The following is a 12,393-nucleotide window of genomic DNA, read 5'->3' as shown; positions in this document are numbered from 1 at the left end:
TGAACTAGGAATTTTAGCTATCATATATAGTCAAGAAATATATTGAGATATTTGTAGAACTTGAATACTTCCTAGGTCTTTGGAAAGTGATGTGTTTCGATGCTTACTTCCTTTCTTCAACGTTATCTGTCCTAGTAAAGTTGGTTTTCCACCAGTGGAACACGGAGTTTTTATGATAAGCCTCGGGTGGGTTATTCGGCTGCAGACCGTCCTGAACAGAGGGCCATGCTATGCCTTTACTACCCTCTGCTGATGGAGTCATTAATCGCAGGGACTTTTAAAATTGATTTTTAAAAAAAAATTTTAAGTAGTTTTACGCAGGTACTTTGATGCAGGGTGTCAGTTTTTGAGTGCAGTGCCTCTTGATCAGTATCACCTCTTCCCACACACCCCTCCTAACCCTTCCAGTTACCTGGTTCCATGTTTACTCATGTACATGGAATATCATGACTGCATCGCCCACCACGCCTCTCTCCAGTGAATGGACTTAAAAAATGGGCAGGAGGCTGGTGTGGTGGCTCATGTATGCCATAAGCTACACAGAAAGCAGAAACCAGGAGTGTTGAGGTTCAAGGCCAGCCTGGGTAAACGTTAGTGGAATCCCAGCTCCATAGGAGGTGTAAGTAGGAAGATCAGGGTTTGAGAGCAGTCTAGGCAATAAAACAAGAGTCCTAGCTGAAAAAATAACCTAAAGCAACAAGGTGTGCAGGTATGGTTCAAGTGGCAGAACGTTTGCCTGAGTTCAAATCCTAGTACCCCCCTCTCCAAATGCAAGGATTTTTTTTTTAGAATGGCAAATGAAATACCCTTCCCCCCCCCCATTTCCTTATCTTCTATTCAATCCTTCCTTTGCCTTCCTTTGTTTTAATCAGCTTTCCTTTTCTCACCTTTATCTCAGATACAGAAAATTGTTATAGTCAATAACTGTATCACCGAGGTACTGAACGTACCCAGCACATCCCTGAGGGGAAAAGAAGTTGGTTGCTAAGTCTGCCAGACGCCTAGAGCCAGAATTTCAGTTTTCCAAATTTGTGTAGCAAGAGGTCCTCCAGAATGTTCACTCACTCAGCTAACATTGACACACATCCTCCTATATGTCAGACAGGATGTCAGCTGCTGAGACAAAAACTACAGTCCTTGCTGCCAAGAAATTTTCTAGGTTATAAGGGACTTTTAAAAAGTGCAGCCAGGTGCAGTGACTCACTCCTGTAATCTCAGCTACTTAAGAGATGGATCTCAGAAGCATGTCGGTTCAAGGGCAGACTCCTAGCTACCACCTTAGACACACATTTCTAAAGTGAGAATTTCAGGCACCTAGACAAATTGGGGAGGAAACCTGGCCTCTTTCTTTCCTTTTTCTTTTCTTTTTCTCTCTCTTTTTTTTTTTTTTTGGTTGATCATGGGGCTTGAACTCTAGACCTGGACGCTGTCCCTCAGCTCAAGGCTAGCAGTCTACCACTTGAACCACAGCGCCACTTGGTTTTCTGGTGGTTAATTGGAGCTAAGACAGCATTATTTACCATAGCTAAGATATGGAACCAACCCAGATGCCCCTCAGTAGATGAATGGATCAAGAAAATGTGGTATATATACACAATGGAATTCTATGCCTCCATCAGAAAGAACGACATTTCCCCATTTGTTAGAAAATGGAAAGGCTTGGAAAAAATTATATTAAGTTAAGTAAGCCAGGTCCAAAGAAACATAGGTCCCATGGTTTCCCTTATTTGCAATATCTAGTATATGTATGACTCAAGCGGAAAAGGTCAGATAATGTGATGTTAGGAAAATGAACCCTTAAATATGTATTTTAATGTTTTTTTTCTTTCATGCATGTGTTTCTAACGCATTTATAAGATTATTTCTTTGTTGCTTTGTATGTCCCTCCCCCACAGTGTAACCCCCGCTTTCACTATATTTGATGTCAGTATAACTTGTGGAGGAGATGGGGACAAACAAGTCGTTTAAGGATTCAGGTGGACCTGTTGCAACAATGAGAAGTACAAGTTGTCATGTCGAAAACGAGCTTTACAACGTTGGTGCAGGGGAGGGGGGGATTGGGTGGGGGGGTGGGGGGGGAGGCTGGGAAGGGAGGTGAAGGGTAAACAAAGGAGGAGGCTGCAATGCTTGGTAAGAAATGTATGCATTATCCTGCCCATGTAATTGTAACCCCTCTGTACAGTATGTTCTCAAATAAAAAAAAAAAAGAGTCTCATGAAGTTTCCTGCTCAGGCTGTCTTTGAACCATGATCCTCAGATCTCAGCCTCCTGAATAGCAGGCATGAGCCACTGGTACCCGACTGCCTAGCCTCTTTCTAATTCTCAATTCCTGTCTCACCTCTTACTAGCAGGCAGACAAAGCGAAATTGGGTTGTGCCCTGTTCAGGAGGCTTCAGCTTCTCTCTTTCAGCTCTGAGTTTGAACTGGACCTGCAGTCCGGACACACACACATTCAGGTAGGAATAACAAGCATATGGCGTGAACTACTGGTGAAAGGTCGTACCCTGCTGGGTGCCGGGTGCTCATGCCTGGAACCCTAGCTACTCAGGAAGCTAAGATGTAAGGGTCAAGGGTCAAAGCCAGCCTAGGCAGGAAAGTCTGTGAGACACTTACCTCCAATGAGCCACCAAAAAAAAAAAAAAAAACCAGACATGGAGCTGTGGCTCAAGTAGTAGAGTGCCAGCTTCTAGCAAAAATGACTTGTGAGCGCTCGAGGCCCTGAGTTCAAGCCCCAGTACCAGTACAAAAACAAACAAACAAATAAATAAACAAATACATGCATTTCTTAGGATGTGAAACTATGAGAACAGAAGTTTCTTTCTATATAGGTCTTAAAACCCCTGGGAGTTGAACTCGCGGTATGAATATACAGAGGTTCTCAGATTGACTACAGAGTGCTTTTAGAAACCAACAGTGTGCTAATTCATCTGGGAAAACTCCACATGTTTTGTTTTTTTTTTTTTAATGCTGTAAATTTGCATGTCGTTTCACTAACCAATGCTTAGCACACTTAAATACAAATTAGAACACTGAGCAGCAGGGCGGGACAATCTGATTTCTTGAGCCCTGGGGGATTCTGGTGTGTACTGCTGTGGATGAGAAAGCAAGCTGCCTGCAGGGCCGACTCAGGACTGGGGAGGGCTAGCCTCTGGCATTAGGCCAGAAGAGGACGTGCTGGAAGGGGTGGTATGAAGATGAGCTCTTCTTCCTCACTGTCATGTCCTTCGGCACGTAGGTCCGAGGGTTACATCAGCTGACTCCGGAGAGCCTTGGGCGGGGTTGGCTCTGCTGTTGCGGGTCTTTTCCCCCCCAGACAGGAGTCTGGGCCTAGGGGAGGCTGGAGACAAAGGCCAGAGCCTCCTTCTTGGCTGAAGTGAGTCAGAAGTGAAGCAGGGAAAAAAAGGGTGAAGTGGAAGCCGTGGCCAGAAGATGGCTCCACACTGGGCCTGTCCAGTTAGTCTGGGGGGGTGGGGTGGGAGGAGGGGGAGGAAGGGAGTCAGGAGGAAGCAGAAAGGAAGGTGGGAGGATGGGAAAGCAGACCCTGAAGCAAAATCTGCGGGGAACGCAGCTCATCAACTTGGACAATAACCAGAATTTATTTATTTTATTTTTTTCTAGTTTTTTTCTTCTTCTGGGAAAGGAAACAAGAGATACCACTTGCTGGGAAAGTTATGTGAGGGGAGAATGAGTCCCCCTCCCCAGAGGGCTAAATAGAACCATATTGGGCCCTCCCCGGCCACTCAGGGGAGCCGCTTTGCAAGAGAGTGAAATGTTTTATTGAAGCAGCTCCAAGGCGGAGGATGGATGCCTGAGAGAGAGGCAGCCTGACAGGCCAGCAGATGGAAACGGCCGGCTCCGCGCATGTGGTGGAAAGCTGAAGGGCAACTGCTCTGAAGGTAGACGGGTTCACAGATCTGTGAACGCCTTTCATCTGAGCACCCAGGGCTCTGGACGGAAGGGAGCTGGGAGAAACCTCAGCCAACGTGCCAAGCACAGGGTCGACTGAGCCAGTGGGGTGGAGCCTTGGAATTGGTAAACTGGAACCCTCTATCCAATTGTTTTCTTGAATTTTTAAAAAGAGTTTCAATTCCTCTATTCAATTCTGCCGCAGCTATAAAAGAAATATCTTTGATGGGCACTGGTGGCTCATGACTGACTTTAGCTGCTCAGGAGGCTGAGATCTGAGGATCATGGTTCAAATCTAGCCTGAGCAGGAAAATTCATGACACGCTGATCTCCAATTAACCAGCAAAAAGCCAGAAGTGGAGGGTTGGCTCAAGTGGTAGAATGCCAGCCTTGAGTGGAAAAGCCAAGTGAGAACGTGAGTTCCTGAGTTCAAGCCCCAGTACCAGTACACACACACACACACACACACACACACACACACACACACACACAGAGTTATCATTCACTCTTTCTTTGGGCAGTTGTGAGGAAGTAAACTTATGTATGGGAACTGCTTGGTTTTTTAATGAGTAGTTAACAAGCACCTCTCCACAGAAGTGATCAATGCTACACATTCAACAAATGGCCTGCTGCTCATTGTATGCCTTGGCTTAGTTTTCTCAAGTGAAAACCCAAAAAAATAATGATACCCTCTTCCCTGGGACAAATATGAATTACTATCTCAATTTAAGAGATGTTATTGGTTAGGAGTAGCTTCATTTTGGATAAAGGTCCCCAATCACCATATTGCTACTCTAAGAACATTGACAAAAATTAGGTTCAGGTCTCTTTTCATTTCCATTTGCATAATGAAAGGTGTAGCTATTTTAGTTCTCCTGGTCTGGAAGTGGAGGAGGTGTGGCTCAAGTGATAGAGCACCAGCCTTGAGCAAAATAAGCCATGTGCCATGTGGGAGTGAAATGCCCTGATTTCAAGCCCCAATATTGACAGGAAACACACAAACAAGAGGAAATCCTCCCCTTTCTCAGGTATCACCGTTCTCACATTCACAGTCCCGTCTCAGCCAAGCTGCAAATGTCTGGACATTTTCCGTTTGATGGGGAGATAAAGGTAGACTGCATTGCCAACCGGTCACCTCAACTTATGGACCTCAGAAACACCTTTCCCACGGGGCTCGGGAGCAGTCAACTTTCTCCAAGAGAAGAGTCTGGTTCCATGTTCCAATTCAACCCGATAAAGGTGCTCTTTGGTCCCGTCTTGATTATCTTGCTTCTGATGTCCATCTCGGCCGTGCCTGTCTCTCTCACCTTCCCCAGGGCTGGTGTGGCAGGGAGGCCAGTGGCTCTTTGCTGGCTCGTTTCTAGCTCTTTGCTGGCTTGTTTCTAGCGTCACATCTCACACTCATCCTTGGGCTCTTCTTCAGTTTCAACTCTTGCTCATGTGAGATCTTCCCTTGGGGTTGATTCACCACCCTTCGCTCCCTTCTTCCCTGGGTGGATCCCATTCTGTCCCTCTGGATCTAATCAACCCCATGTGCTGATGACATCAGCAAAGTCAGAGGTAGTGACATTGTGCCTCTGCCTTTATTTCCTGTCCTCTGTAGCCAGGCCCTTCCTGGGCCATAAAACCAATTCTGCACAGGAAATGTGAGCAGACGTGACGTGTCACCCCCAGGCTCAAGGAACAAATAGTCCCCATGTGATTCTTGAGCCTCTCTCTGCTCCTGCTCAGGGCACCCAGAACAGTGCGGTGCATGTTGAAGTTACAAGATGGCGCTGCTTGTCAGCGTGGGTCTCCGGGTGATGGCGTGGAACAGAGTGCCCCCTGGAGCCGTGCTGCACTGCGCATGTGGTGTGAGGGAGGGAAATGCTGTCCTGTGCCGCTGAGATTCGGGATACTCTGAGACTCTAGTTATAGAACCTACCTTTTCTTGAGTTCTGAGCCTAGTAGCACATTGATCATCCTCCAGTAGTTAATAAGCAAATTATTCTTTGCCTTCTTTCTTGTTTTTGTTTGTGTGTATGTGCTGGTACCGAGGCTTGAATCCGGGCCTTCCACTCTCACTTGGATTTTTCACTCAAGGCAAAGCACTCTACCACCTGAACCACAGCTCCACTTCTGGCTTTTTGCTGGCTCCTTGGAGATAAGAGTCTCATGAACTTTCCTGCCCAGCCTGGTTTTGAACCTTGATCCTCAGATCTCAGCCTCCTGAGTAATTAGGATTATAGGTTTGAGCCACCAATGCCCAATTGATAAATTCTCCCTTAAAAAAAAGTCAAATCAAACTGGGAGAGATAGAGGGAAGGGATGGCATTGTCCTAAAAGAAATGGACTCTTTACCTGACTTATGTACCTACAATCCCTTGGTACACCACCTTTATAATCACAACACAAAAATTAAAAGAAAATCAAACCAGTAATTCTAGCCTAGCTTCTTCCCCGAGTCTGGCGCTTACCACTCCCGAGTGTTCCTACACAAACCCACCGCTGAGAGCTGCCACTCCCCTAGCCCCCACCCCCCATCAGCTCCACACAGGAACCACAGCCTCACCCACTCCACAGCAGCCTGGACAATCATTACGTGCATACAGAAATTCCTTCTAAATCTCAATCCAGCTGCCTCCTCCGCTCTACACTCACTTGCCTGGAGAGCTGGACCCAGACTCCTCTGATCTCTGTCCTGCCCCCACCCTCAAACCCATCCTCTAACTTACCCTGTGACCACACTCAAAGCCCTGTAGTGCTCTCCATTTCCCTTGGCATCAGGCCCCAGGGACCTGGGCTGGTCGCGGAGGCGTCCTGCACCCTCAATTTGCACCTCTGTGCGTCTCCAGCCCCATCCCTCACCAGCCAGTGTGGCCTGGTGCTCCATGGCCTCGCTAGATCTCAGTGCCCGTGAATGTCAGCTCCACCAAAAGGCCTTTGTCCTCACCACTGCATCCCCACGGCTCACCCAGGAGAGAGGGCATTGGCATACATGAATGTCACGCGGAATTCATGCTACTCAAAGGCCTGGCTGTGACTCTTTCAGGATGTGTTTCCTCTGAGGATTATTTGGCTCTGGACTGCTATCCAGTTCCCTTGCCCAGGTTCCAGAATTATCTAAGTGGGGGATACTCAGCAAGAAGTCTCTCTCCCTCCTTCCCTCCCTCCCTCTCCCTTCCTCCTTCCCTTCCTCCCTCCCTCCCTTCCTTCCTTCCTTCTTCCCTCCCTCCCTCCCTTTTTCCCTCCATTCCTTCCTTCTTTGCCCTTTGTTTCTTTCTCCTTTCCCCTCTCTCTCCCACTCCCTGCTCTCTCTCCCTTCCTTTCTTCCCTTCCCCTTCCCTCTTTCCCTCCTTTCTTCATTCCCTTTGATCACAATGACTGGGTGTAAATGCAAGTTGCATTCTTAATAGCTCTGTGGCCATGGCAAACCTTCTTAACTTCTCAGAGCCACATTTTCCCATTTAAAAAAAGAGGTCAGCTATCTTCTCCATTGAGATGTTTATGTCACTGAAACGTGATAAAGATTCATGTAAACACATAAAGTACAACAATGCCTGGCATGAAGCCAGCATCCAAATAAATATTTACTCATATTGTTGCTTTCCTTGAAACGCCCAATGAACTAGATTGTAATCTACCTTTAATAGCAATCCCTGGCCTAGAATGCACGGAAACTGACTGCTGTCTTGGATTGGGGCCCATCCCCCATACACGTGCCCAAAGCCTTCTGTCTGCACCCTGCATTCCATACCGGAGTTTTCGTCTTTTGACTTAAGACTTGTTCTCCTTTCAAGCACAAATACCACATAAAGTCTTATCAATCATTTATAATGCCCTCATTGAAGTAGTCCAAGACAACCCCAGCTGGAAATAATAATAAGTCATATTTGTACGGCTCTTTACAGTTTACAAAGCACCCTCACATACACTCTGCCTTGATCCTCACCACAGTGCTCAGGGTTCAGGGCTGACAGGTTACGAGCCGTGTGTAACCCTGACACTCACAGAATTTAGGCACCCAAGCTCCCTGGAGGGAACACCACAGAAACCTGGACTCATTGTCCAATTCTGTGGCTCCTGGGCACAAGTTCCACGGGCTCTGTCTACTTCTAGAACATCTGAAACTCAAGCAGCACTGTGGCATTCAAGAAACAAGCTGTAGAGAGATCATGCCTCGCTCTGTCACTGGATGATTCATCCTGGGAAAGCCTACAACTTGTGTGCACTTTAATTTTCCCACCTAGGAAGCAGAGTGGATAGCACGGTTGGGAGATCAAATGTGACTCGATGTTCACAGTTAATGGCTAATCAAGGATGACCATCATTGCTAACATTACCGTGTAATTATAAACCGTGACAGTGGAAAACCTGGAGTAGCTCCTTGTTCTGCAACAAGCTTTTAAATGAAGATCACAGGGTATTGAACAGTCAGTAGAAGGAAATACTGATGGTGAATAGATGCCAGGAAACTGAAAGGAGACTTCAAAACAATGCACAAGACTGGCCTTACTGGGCTCATCCAAAGAGATGGGTGAGTGGAAAAGGGGTAGACATGGGGCAAGCTTTGACTTCTTCTTCCAGAAGGTTCTTCAAGAGACTGACAGCTGACTGGCAGGCCAATATCTGACAGGTTGTCTAAATAGGGATTTCTGTAGATTCAGAATTAGCATGTGGGGAGTGGAAGTATGGCTCAAGTGGTAGAGCACCAGCCCTGAATAAAAAAGCTGAGAGTTGAGAGTCCCTGAGTTCGAGCCTCAGTACTGGTAGATTCCTCAGCCATCGCCCTTCCTTCAACCCCATCTTGCCTGCAGTGAGCACCAGAAAGGGACTTCCTCGGCAGGACCACTGCCCAGTGGCCCTGTCCCCCCAAGTCCCACTGTTACTTCTGCCTCTTGCTCAGGGCAACCTGATGTAGACATCCTAGGAGGAGTTCACCCAAACTTCCCTGCTTCCTTTCACCCCGCCCCCCCCCCCCCACCTCCACCCAAGTAGCAGGAAAGAAGACGAGAGCTGAATACTAAAAAGCTCTAAGGTTGCAGGACTCTTCTCCCAGTCCCGAGCCCCAGAACTTCAAAGTGAAAGGAAGCAGTGTGTCAGCTCTGCCTGGGGGTGGGGACCCCTCGAAGCTGCTAACAATCCTGTGCCTGGCTCGTCCAGGTGTTCATAGCCACACACCCCCCTTACACACACCAGGTGTCCAAGGCTGGTCCTCCCCCCACTCCTCTCTCTCCAGCCCAGGCTTTCATGTGGATCAAGGCCCAGAAGATGACAAGCCTCCTGATGGATAGATACATGGAGACTTCGCTGGTGATTTATTGGCTTTCTGCACCTGACGAGAACTGCTAGGCCTATCTGAGGAGGGAAATGTATGTGCTCTCCTGACTCCAAGTGGCAGCCCTGAGTGAGCACACGAAGTCAAGCTGGGCCCAGGAAAGCAGAGCCGAGCACCAGCCTGTGTTTTCTAAGTGAGTCCAGGTCATAAAAGTGTCAGCACACGATATATTTTGTGCAAGGGATCCTCTGTGGGCCCTGGCTAGCACCGTCCCTCCCCGTCTGACAGCCAAGCCCTGGCTGATGTTGGCAGTGCCCCGAGGTTGAATCTCCTCCCTATCTCCCTTCCAGGGATGGTGCCTGACTGTCTTGTCCATCCTAGAGTCTTTCTGGTCACACCTGATCCTGGGCACGGGGTAACACAACAGGGATAACTGCTCAGATCCTGGGACCAGGCAGCCTGAATGGCAAGTCATATTCGATGGGGTAGATGAGAGAATTTTTTTTGTGTGCATGTGTGCCAGAAATGGAAATGGAACTCAGGGCCTGGGTGCTGTCTTGAGCTTTGTTGCTCAAGGCTGGGGCTCTATCACTTGAGCCACATCTCCATATCCAGCTTTCTGATGGTTAATTGGAGCTAAGAGTCATATGAACTTTTCTGCCTGGGCTGGCCTCTTGAGTAGCTAGGATTACAAGCATGAACCACTGGCATCTTGAGTTACTTCATCCTCCTGTGAACCTGGAATGCCAACAGAACACAATGAATGTGGTGATGGTGGCAGATTTAGGGGCAGATGTTTCAGCCCTGTCTAGAAAGAGGCAGTTACTGGGAAGCCACTAGGAAACAGGGCAGGAAGCATATGGACTAGACCATGGAAAATGAGCAGGATAGTGTTGGAGATGAAGCTGGAGTCTGAAGTCTAAATTGTGCCATGGCAAAGAATTAAAGGTCTCCTGTAGAAGGTGCTTGTCCAAGAGTGAAGTGGTTGTTCTAGGAGCAGGCTTCTGTATATACGTAGCAGGAACTCTGGAGACAAGCAGGAGATTTACTTCCTCTTATGTCTGTCTACAAGTAGGTTTCCAGATCATCTAGAAGAATTTATTGTGGTCTAGGCTCATGATCCCAGCTTAGAGCTAGAGCTAACACGATTGAGACGATGGGTAGCGTTGACGTGGGATGCATGACGGGTACCACCTGCAACTCCAGGACCACCTGCTCTGACACAATTGTGTGCGTGAGGGAGAAGGGATGCTGAGCATGGAAAACATGACCAGGACAGGCACGTGGGGGACCCCTCGTACCTTTCCTCCAGCTGAACCTCCATGTCAGATTCTAATCTGCACAGAATCAGGGTTCAACACCATCAGCAAGGGACAAGGCCCAAGTCTCTCAGACACACTCTGGTCTGATAACCTTTTACCTATAAGGTCTCAGCATTCTCACACATTTGGGTATGAGGAAGACAGGGGCAAAAGGAAGACCTGGAGGAGGTAGGAAGGGCACTGAAAAGAGAGAGTGAACCACACTTATAAACCAAGTTGGTGTAAAAGGTTCTTGCTTCTGACCGGATCCACTGGTTTTATCGTGAATTGTTTCAATGTCAGAGTTGAGTACTAGTACTAAGGCCACAACACTTAAGAGACATTTGCTGCTCTCCTGGAAATTCCATTCTGCCACAACATTGGGAAATGGGATCGCTTTCCATTTTGTTTGCAACCATTTTACACATCTAACTAGACAAAGCACTTCACTTGGCTTTCATCTGCCTTTCTTTTTCTCTCACCGTCAGTCATGGTCTTGGCAAAGATCTTCTATGGGTGTGTTCTCTCCTATTGGAGCCAAATGAAGAGACTGAGGGATTCACCCAGGGCCAGCTGACTGGCGCTCCTAGCACAAGGGAGCACAAGGCTTCTCCCTACCAACAACAGCCTAGCAACTTCATGGAGTAGAACGCTGTGGACGTGGCCTGTCTTGTGAGACTAACAGAATCAAAGGCACCTTCTACAAGAAACTCAACATCTCTGAGCTTTGTGCTTCACCCATTTACCTACTCAAAAGTCTGAAAGCACCATCCAAATAGCTACCTTCTTACCTAAATGATAATATGGAATGTATATTGCCTAATGTTTCTTTCCCTAGGATATTTTTTATATTGTTGCAATAGCCTAAACATTTGTTTTAAAAGGCCTATATCTGGGGGGGAGGGGCAGAAATCAACAAAGAAATACATGAACACTTGTAAACTTTATAATAAGTGAGCAGATTTGTATGGGTTTCACTGACAGCTGCTAAGAGTCCAAGTCTGGCATTGCATTCAGTCACTGAGTCAAAAAGATGGACATATACTGCTGCTCCTTGCTTTCCACAAAACACTATGGAGATAAGGTTTCAAGACATTCATCCTTCTTTGCTCTCTGTCATAGACATTTAGTATTTTAGACACTTTACACCAGGGGGTAGGAATCACAAAGATTAAAAATATTGCAAACAAAAGCGCTTTCTAATGAGAAGGCCAGTTTGTGGTTTGGATCTTGAGGCCGAAATCTGAGATGACTTCCTATTTGACCATAGATTCTCGACTTGGAAATGGGGGAAACCTTTTGTAGCAGGGCAATTTTTTAAAAACTGAAATCATTTATCTGGATGGCAGAAATAAATTGGAGGTGAGCACGATTCTGGCATTCGAGGTGGAAACAGATACAATAGAACAAAGGTAACAAACAATTGGAAATCACTGAGCAGAGCAGGGGCAGTACTTTTTCTACAAAAACAAATTGTGAATCATTTAGCAGTTGTTAGCAATGCAGCCTGTGTTTCAACTGCTTCATCCTATCTCTAAGCACACCAGCGGCCACCACTCTCCAGCAAATGGATGTTCCAATAAAACTTTATTTACAAGAATAGGTGACAGACTCGATTTGGCTCCCAGGCTAGAGTTTGCTGACACCCCTTGTTCCCCTAAATCCTAAGCATTTTCACCTGGGTCTACGAGTAGTTCCAACGATCTATCCACCTGAGTCTCTGGCCAGCTCCCGGCAAGGGGTGGTAGAGGCCAAGGGTCAAAGGTCAACATAGTAAACCTGGGGCGCTGCACCTGGCCTTATGAGTGTCATGCTATTTCCTGGCTACTAAATAACTCCGGTGGACCATACTGGTCTGTAGGCATATGAGTTGGTGGTTTCTCTGTTGTGGTTTCTTTGGATCTCCGGGTTCATCATCAGGCTCAATGA

The sequence above is a fragment of the Dipodomys spectabilis genome, unplaced genomic scaffold, assembly GCF_019054845.1.
Source record: "Dipodomys spectabilis isolate Male_0828 unplaced genomic scaffold, ASM1905484v1 ptg000148l, whole genome shotgun sequence".
In the NCBI taxonomy this organism is placed as follows: Eukaryota; Metazoa; Chordata; class Mammalia; order Rodentia; family Heteromyidae; genus Dipodomys; species Dipodomys spectabilis.
This window is presented reverse-complemented; position numbering follows the sequence as displayed.